This window comes from Silene latifolia, chromosome Y (genome assembly GCF_048544455.1).
Source record: "Silene latifolia isolate original U9 population chromosome Y, ASM4854445v1, whole genome shotgun sequence".
NCBI lineage: Eukaryota > Viridiplantae > Streptophyta > Magnoliopsida > Caryophyllales > Caryophyllaceae > Silene > Silene latifolia.
This window is the reverse complement of record NC_133538.1, coordinates 199,670,654-199,680,349: the sequence shown is the minus strand read 5'-3', so window position 1 is coordinate 199,680,349 and position 9,696 is coordinate 199,670,654. Positions and strand designations below refer to the sequence as shown.

General features: G+C 37.8%; 1 long non-coding RNA gene across 1 annotated transcript; it reads right to left on the bottom strand.

The window, feature by feature from the left end:
* Nucleotides 1–3,490: 3,490 nt before the first annotated feature.
* Nucleotides 3,491–5,926, bottom strand: LOC141627636 (uncharacterized). The gene is made up of 3 exons (XR_012537054.1): nucleotides 5,730–5,926; nucleotides 5,522–5,629; nucleotides 3,491–3,764 (listed from the first exon to the last, which is right to left on the bottom strand). It is a non-coding gene; the product is annotated as an uncharacterized LOC141627636 (long non-coding RNA).
* Between the last annotated feature and the right edge of the window lie 3,770 nt (nucleotides 5,927–9,696).

Below are 9,696 nucleotides of genomic sequence, written 5' to 3'. Positions count from 1 at the left end.
GGATTTTTAGTCGGGATTTTTACGAGTCGGTTTTGACTCGTTTCAATAATAATTAAATCCGTAAGTCAAACGCAAATTCCGTCAAGACCAAAGTTTTTAAACACGAGATTACAAGAAAATTGAGTATTCATACGACCCATTTCCAATTTCGTTTACCCAACGTTCAAAAGAATTGTCATTTTCCCCCCGATACGCCCTTATTCGAATTAAACAGGTTTTACACGGTTTAAACTATTTTTAAACATTTCAAAACTATCAAAATAAATACTTTTCTTCAAAATATAATAAAATTATATTTCTTTGAATTATTTTTACTTTAAATACACTAATGTCAAATTTTACTTGATTAATTAATTATTTTCGAAATATATTAACGGTCCAAAATTACGGGGCGTTACAATCACCCCTCCTTTTAAAAAGTTTCGTCCTCGAAACTTAGAAGGAGAAATTATAGTTATTAGAAAATATAGGTATCTTTTCAATGAAACGGTGATATTCTTGTTGATCAGACAAGAACATCCACATTCATATCAAAACATAAAAATATTTCTACACCAATAAATGAGAAAACCCATTATTGGGACGTCTCCAACAACGAGATTTAACATTCACTAATGTTAAAACCATTGAAAATCATAAAAGCATTTTCAAAGTTTTAGTTTAAAGTTCTATAACAGGAGTAATAATCAAAAGAGCTGTATGAATTTCATGAGGTAAGAATTGAAGTCGAACCTAAATGGGTGTCAAAGATGGAGTTTCATAAGTTACCAACATCAAACTTACGAGAGGAGTATGATGAAGTAAGGAAAAGAGGTATGAGCAGTAACGCTCATGATCAAGGAAAAAGGAAAATCAGACAACAAGGAAATGCCAGACACTTTTATCACAAACTACAACAACACCCAAAACGGTTCCAAAAACTTCCTAACAACAAAACTCATAACCACATCACTCCCAAGGGTTTCCTCAATTGCTTATGTTACCTCATCCAAATCTATTCCCTGAAACAAGGTATTTCACTATAAGTGTGATCTCATCGTTCCAAATCCTCAAACATCCGTAAACAACTTCCACAAGCCTCGTGTCAAGGCTTCCAACAAAGTTATATTCGTATCCAACTAGTGTCAATCTATGGTTTCCTCAAAAAATAAACCTTCAATCAAGAATCCAAATACCAAGCTATAAACTCCAAGAGAAAGTTCCTCAAATATTCCACAAGACTCTCATTTCAAAATAAGGTAGTAACATACCAACCTCAAACTCTGAAAAATCAATAGGATCTCAAGTTTTCTATCCTTTTGCTTATTAAGGATTGCCAAAAGCGGATCTACACTCAGCTACAACATCATCCCATCATCTCAAGTACTCAATGCGACCTCAAGGTCTATAGAACTATAGGATTAACAAAATCCTCTCAATACTAAGTCTCTCTTAACTCAAGAACTCTCAAGAGTCAACTAAAATACCAAATCACATCACCAAACCTTTATGGTCATCAACATCTCAAGGAATATTCTTTCAAATTTGACATCCTAAAACTTACTTATCATCAAATTCCCAAGGAACAAGGTCTTAATTGTAACAACACTTTATCACCTCAAAGTTCCTAAAACCATAAGTGAAACTATATTCTTTAACCTAACAATTGGTGTCAACCAAAACCATTACCCTTTCTAGTTACCAAAACAAGTGCTAAGACTTCCCAACAATGTAGCTTACTCTCACTCTCATAACATACTTCAAGTAGTAATCAATATCACTCACTAAAACCAACAAATAATCCCACAATTTAACATTTCCCAAATGATAACATATACATTATCAAACCCTCATATCCCAAGTGATTATGGAAGCCAAACCCAAACTCGGCTACTTAGTCAATCCTATATCCTCAAATCACATTTCACTAACTCTGTAAACATGGTCAACAGGGTACCAACTATACTAAGGAGATAAGGAGTGATAACGGGATAGAGAAACGGTAAAATATTTTCAAAGGGTGCATGAACCTGACAAGTTAGGAAACTAAGGAGTCAGACCGTAAAGATAACGGTTGACAAAAATAAGAGGTATTCGAATTAAGAAGATATCTAGGGCAAGAAGAAGATACGTAAACTATGGCATAAAAACAGGGTTCAACAAACGTTAAAGAGAAGGAAAGGAGAATAGAAGCGGCACAATGAAAGGGTTACCGCTTACCAAACACTCATCAAAGCTTATGATCGATATGATAAGGTTACACCACTAAGGTGCTCAACAAAGCCCCAAAAGTCTACCAAATTATAAGACTAACAAGGACTCCAATGGTAGATATTCCTCAACTCAATTGGTTCTAAGAGCCAAAATCAATTCACCACACAAATTCATTTGTTACCATCCATGTCCCAAAATATCTCCTTTACAATCCTCGTCATTGAACTTCACTTACTATGTCATCCCCAAGTACCATAGCTTGTCTACTCCATCATCTCACCACTTAATACTTCTAGTCTCTGATACCATAAATTGGAATCACATCCTTGAACTCACGAACTACATCGAACAATATTCCACCAAAATTCCCAAATCCAGAAGTGATTAATAAGGTCAACCATGTGTTCTCAAATTTCGAAAGATCAATAAGGCTACTCTATACTAGATTTGGTCAACTAAAAAGGTTTAACAAACTAACTAATTCCAAAGTACAATACCAATCCATTAAGCAACATCAATGTCCTATTGTATTCCTTTCAAGGCCTACAGCGATTAGTGCTAACTATCATTTCTTTAATTCTCCATAGGAAACATCGAGACTCTTAAATGAAGTAATTCAGGTTCATTCCATCTTATGTGCTAAGGTAGTACCCATACTCAATCATCTATAACAAACAAGCTCTCATATCAAGCACAACTAACAAGACTAACCAAAAGATCCCAAGTTATATTCTCCTATACCACTCAAACCTTAACCAATCAATTTCTCAACTCGTTCACGCCCTCCAAAGTTACATTCTCTCAAAACCGGGTTCTCTTGAACAAGGGGACTATCCTGCGGAATAAAAACAAGGTGTCCACATGGACTTAATTATAAGAAGAAAACGAACCTAAGATAAATCGGGAGAAAGAATTGAAAGGTAGTTACCAAGGCGAGAGAAGAGGAATTGGAAAGACGAATAAACAACGAGATTGGAAAACTAAGGTAAGATTGCCTTATCTACATCTATTGGAGAGCCATCTTACAAAAGAGAAAATCAATTAGTACCTAACAATTAGCAATCACAAACAGACTACCACATAAAATCCTAACTCTACCCATCCTACCCATCTCTCAAATTTATTATTAAAAGGTCAAGTGATTTTAGGTGGGGTGCACAAACGTGCGTCGGGAGCAAATAAGCTCTGATACCAACTGTGACACCCTTAAATCTAGCCTTAAATAACTACGTAAATTCTACAGAAAAATTGGTAGGATATGTTTGTAAATGGTTCAACTAGATCAAATCCTGCAATTTCAAAAATTTTTCTAACTAAACCATTCACAACCAATCCAACATTCCCAATAGACGGGTGCCAAACCTGCAATTGCTACAATCTAACTTACTTAACACCGCTAAAGGTAAGAAAATACATAATGATACAACCCAAAATGGAAAAGGGAGACATATGTCCCTTCAAATTATATACAAACCAAAAGTTAAAAGGGTTACTATAAGAATAGCCAAAAAGTAGGTCCAAGGTTCCTTGCTCACTAGCTCGTCTGTGACCCCCAACAAAGCATCAACAACCTGTCAATCGCATTTTATACAAACACGAAAGCCACAATTCAGTGGGGAGTAACTTCGAGTCCTCCCAGCCACGAATCGTCAAAATTAATGTAACATGTAATGTAACATGTAAACAATTTGATAAACCATTTACTTATCATGTATTCTAACAAATGACCCCTAAACTGACCAAACTAAACTATCATGTGAATCATATAACAAATAGTAATCCAAACTTTATCAATCAGAACCGCTTACATCTCACCTATTACAGATTCATAAAATCACCATACAAGAAAGGGCAATATATCAAAGACAGGCATAAGTTCTTAGCACCGTCAATAGTCACTTTGTAACTCGAGTCTATACCACGAGGTAGGGAAGGTAATCGAACCGGTATCTTGGCTCAGCGGTTAATATTAATAAAACATGGCCAAGAGACAACACAACCCTAGCCTAAAATCACAAGAGACCTAGACATGCGGATACACACCACCGCACCCAAGACCCACAACTTTTTTAAAACAAAGTGAAGTGAGTACCCTAAGGACACCACCGAAGGGTTGGCTAGTACTTAAGCTGACCACTTACTATCAAAATAAGTAACTGAGGTCATGCCCCAACTTGGATAAACATCCACTAGTCAGGAACACAAAGGCTATCAAGCAGTGAACATATACTCGTCAAAGACTATAAAGACCTATCTATGATGAAGGCCGAAGTACTCACCTAGGACCTAGTCCCAGCTAGTCCCAGCTTGAACACTTTAGCCCACACCACACAAGACTCACCACACAAGTCAAGTAAGACACCCACTTAACCATAAGAGGGCAAAAAGTCCTACTTACCAACATAAATTCTAACATTCTATCATGTGAAAGGCTATAATATTGTCTATTCAGCATACAAATCCAACATTGTCCTCAATAAGAATTCAATACTAACTTCCAATTCTAGCAATTTTAACAATATTAAAGGCTTTAGGGGAATCTAGGGCCATTACTACAAAATAAGAAGCTATTTAAATTCAACTAACTAAATAAGAAGCTATTTAAATTCAACTAACTACACATGTGAAATAGAGATATAATAAATGGCCTAAAACAAGAAAAAAGCCAATTATCTAATTCATTCAACCGAATTTTTACCCGCAACCCCAGCCCTGCGACAGGTACGGGTCAAATTGCGGCTGACCAATCACTCAATTAACTGACATCGCATCACCAAAGGGACTAAGGCTCGCTTTTCGACAATCAACAAAACATTACAATTATCGCTATAAAATTCATTTCGAGCCTATTAATTACAATTTCATTTTGTAAACTATCCTAACATGTGATAACTATTAATATAAGCATAGTTTTACCATTAACATAATTTTTATTACTTATATGATTCAATTCCTAAAGTGTACTCATACTAACTATGTCATTAATAAACCTTAAATGACAAATTTTGCATGGAAAACCGCGAAACAAGCAACGGACCGACCCGGGCCAACCGTGGGCTAGCCGTGGGCCTGCCACGGGCCTGCCGGCCTGCTGCCCGTCCCCTTACACCACCATTTTTTTTCCATTTTTGTTTAGTAAAAGACCGTCTGAACATTAATTAATCGTTCCCAATTCAACTTTGTTAATTTAAACTAGCAAAAGGCATAAATTAAACATGCATGCAACAAATTTTACATGTGAAAACTACTATTCAAACAAAAATCACCCAACATACAAAAACAACAAAGCATGTGACGATCTTTCGTCGAGTAACTCGAAATATGTTACCTTAAGCTAGAAAAAGGCAAAATAACCCTTGAGAAAACCCTAAAAACAGTAGCTACCCATCATCCTCTACTACATAAGAGTCCCCCACATCATCCTCATAATCTTCACCTATTAAAAACAACAAAAACACAACAAAAGTCACCAAAACCGAAATTATACTCAAAAATCGTCTTAAAACAACTTCAAGAAAACTGAAATTAAATTATACCAAGTTGTAGATCGCGACGAGAGGATTCCGGAAAGGTAAATTTCGTGAAAAACCGATAAGAAACGAAGAAATTATGGCCAAAACAGCTTGAATTTTTGTTGAAATGTTTTTGGTTGAGTTTGAATGTTGATGAATCAAAGAAAAACCAGAAAAATGAAGAAAGGAAGGGGTGGTGCGCGTGAAAGGGAGAAAGGAAAGGAGGAAAGGAAGGTGCGGGATTTTTAGTCGGGATTTTTACGAGTCGGTTTTGACTCGTTTCAATAATAATTAAATCCGTAAGTCAAACGCAAATTCCGTCAAGACCAAAGTTTTTAAACACGAGATTACAAGAAAATTGAGTATTCATACGACCCATTTCCAATTTCGTTTACCCAACGTTCAAAAGAATTGTCATTTTCCCCCCGATACGCCCTTATTTCGAATTAAACAGTTTTACACGGTTTAAACTATTTTTAAACATTTCAAAACTATCAAAATAAATACTTTTCTTCAAAATATAATAAAATTATATTTCTTTGAATTATTTTTACTTTAAATACACTAATGTCAAATTTTACTTGATTAATTAATTATTTTCGAAATATATTAACGGTCCAAAATTACGGGGCGTTACACTTAAATTAAAATCGATGCACATGCTTATTATTTATTCTTCTTTTCGCAGTGTAGAACACGTTTATTTTACTGTTACAACAAAATGTCTGGAAATAACGCAATCCAAATGCCTAGTGCCACACTTGGACGCGAGTCCTGGCTGAAAATATTCATGGACCAAATGAATCAGTTCACACGTCTGAAAAAACGACGGGTCCAATTTTGCGGACTGGGAAGCAGCACTACGGAATGCTGCCATTGCTGACGGTAAGCTCAGGTACTTAACTTAGCCAATACCGGTAAACCCTGGCCCCAATTCAGGAGTCAACGAGTCACTCGCTTATAGTGACTTCGTTATGGAAGCGGGTGCGATAAAGAACGTACTCATCTTTGCAATGGAAACCAATTTGCAGAGACGCCTCATTGCCCAAGGTGCGAATAAGATTTTCACCACGCTCACTAACAAGTTCTCAAAAGCACCGAGAATCGTTACATATGAGCATACCTGTCGCTTCTTTGATGCGAAACTCCAGAAGGGCCAACCGGTTAGCCCACACATTCTTCACATGATTGAGAATGTCGAAAAGCTGGAGGCACTTGATTGCAAAATCAGTGAGAGCATTGTCATTGACCGAATGCTTCATTCTCTTCATGATGGTTTTGCCCTTTTCAGGGCGAACTACTACATGAATGACTTGAAAAAGAGTCCTCATGAGCTACACTCCCTTCTCGTACAGACCGAGAAGGATATGAAATTGAGTGGGAGCATGAAGCAGGATGTTCTCACGATTTCCAACAAGGGTAAAGGTAAGGGCAAAGCTCCAGGCGACCTAGCTGTAGGTAAGCCAAAGTTTAAAAAGCCAGAAAACGGTAAGAGTGGGCCCGGTGAGACTAGTGGCTCACAGGGTAAGGCAAAGAGCAAGGGTGGTGACATTGAGTGCCACCATTGTCACAAGACTGGACATTGGAGGAGGAACTGTCCCGTCTAGCGTGAGGACATCAAAGCAGGCCGCGTCGTTCCTGTTGGTATGTCATCTTATATTCATATTATTGAGATTAACCATGCAAGTTTCGGAACTTGGGTACTTGATACTGGTTGTGGTTCTCATCTGTGTAATCATTTGCAGGGCCTAAAGAACATCATACCTCTCGAAAAAGGTGATGTGGACCTGCGAGTCGGGAATGGAGCACGAGTTGCTGCTGTCTCGAAGGGAACATATGTAATCCAACTCCCTAGTGGTTTTGAGTTATTTTTAAATAATCACATTATATGTACCAAGTTTGTCTAAGAACATTATTTCTGTTTCCGTACTTGCTAAAGACGGTTTTGCATTTTCAATAAAGGATAATAGCTGTATTTTCTCTTTTAATGAAATAATTTATGGCAAAGCAGTTTCCATGAATGGAATTTACATCTTAGATCAAACCACGGAAGTATTACACATGAATAATAAGAAATTAAAGGTTGGTGACAAAGATCAAACCTATCTATGGCATTGTCGAATGGGACACATAAATGAGAAACGCGTAAAGAAACTCGTCGATAATGGGACTATTCCCGCATTCGAATTTTCTACATATGGCACGTGTGAATCATGTCTCATTGGCAAAATGACTCGAATTTCCTTCAAAGGTGTTGCAATGCGCGCTAGTGACCTATTATGACTTATACATACTGATGTTTGTGGACCTATGTCAATTACCGCTAGAGATGGCTATAGATATTTTATCACTTTCACGGACGATTTGAGTAGATACGGATATGTCTACTTAATGAAGCATAAAAGTGAGTCCTTTGAGAAATTCAAGGAATACCAGAACAGGGTTGAGAACCAACTGGGTAGAAAGGTTAAAGCACTCCGTTCAGATCGGGGTGGCGAATATCTTTCAAATGAGTTTGATCAACACCTTAAAGACTGTGGAATCGTTCTACAGTTAACTCCACCTGGAACACCTCAATTAAATGGTGTGTCCGAACGGAGAAATCGAACCTTTCTTGATATGGTTCGATCCATGATGAATCTCACGGTAGTGCCTGATTCATTATGGGGTTTTTCTCTTTTGTCAGCTGCTCTTATACTTAACCGAAGTCCGACTAAAGCTGTCGACAAGACTCCATATGAAATATGGAAGGGAACGGTCCCTAATTTGTCATTTATTCGGGTTTGGGGCTGCGAGGCTTATGTCAAGTGGAGACACGAGGATAAGCTCGGCCCGCGATCAGTCAAGACATACTTCATAGGTTATCCAAAAGGAACATTTGGTCATTACTTCTATTCGTCTACCGAACATCGAGTTTTTGTTGCGGCTAGTGCGACGTTCTTAGAGAAAGAATTTCTCGAGAACAAGACGAGTAATATAATCCGATGTGCATGTGTCTAGAAGTCCGATGTCCTTCATGATTTCTGTAGTAGTGCTTCGAGCTGTCGGAGATTCCAGAACCAACAACCGAGGAACAGATGGAGGAAGTTGTTCCTCCAACTGATGAGACGGTTAATATTCCCGAGGAACCTAGTAGGTCGGGTAGAGTCTCTCATCCTCCGGACAGATACATTGGTATGGTCGAGGAGAATGACATTTTACTCCTAGAGAGTAATGAACCCGCTACCTATAAAGGTGCTATGGCCTGTTCCGACTCAAAGCTTTGGCTCGAACCCATGCAATCCGAGATGGACTCCATGTATGAGAATGACGTATGAGATCTAGTTGATTTACCTAATATGGTAAAACCTATACAGTGCAAATGGCTTTACAAAATAAAGCGTTCTGTAGACGCGCAACCAGATACCTATAAGGCACGACTTATGGCAAAAGGTTTCACTCAAGTTCACGGATTGCATTATGATGAAATTTTGCACCTGTAGTCTTGTTACGTTCCATTCAGATAATCTTAGCGATTGCCGCATTTCATGATTATGAAATTTGGCAAATGGATGTGAAAACCGCCTTCTTAAACGGTCATTTGGAGGAAGAGTTATACATGGTGCAACCCGAAGGTTTCATAGATCCTGAACATCCTAAGAAAGCATGCAAGCTTAAGCGTTCCATTTATGGACTTAAGCAAGCTTCTCGGAGTTGGAATCATCGTTTCGACCAGGTGATAAAAGAGTATGGTTTCACTCGATCGGTCGAGGAGCCATGCTTAAATATCAAGTCGAGTGGGAGCAAGGTTGTATTCTTGATATTGTATGTCGATGACATACTCCTGATTGGGAATGACATTCCTCTCCTATCTTCGGTTAAAGAATGGTTGAAGAACCATTTCCAGATGAAAGATCTGGGTGAGGCACAACGCATATTTGGAATTCGTATCTACCAAGATAGATCACGACGGACATTATCACTTAGTCAAGAGTCTTATTTGGAAAAGATT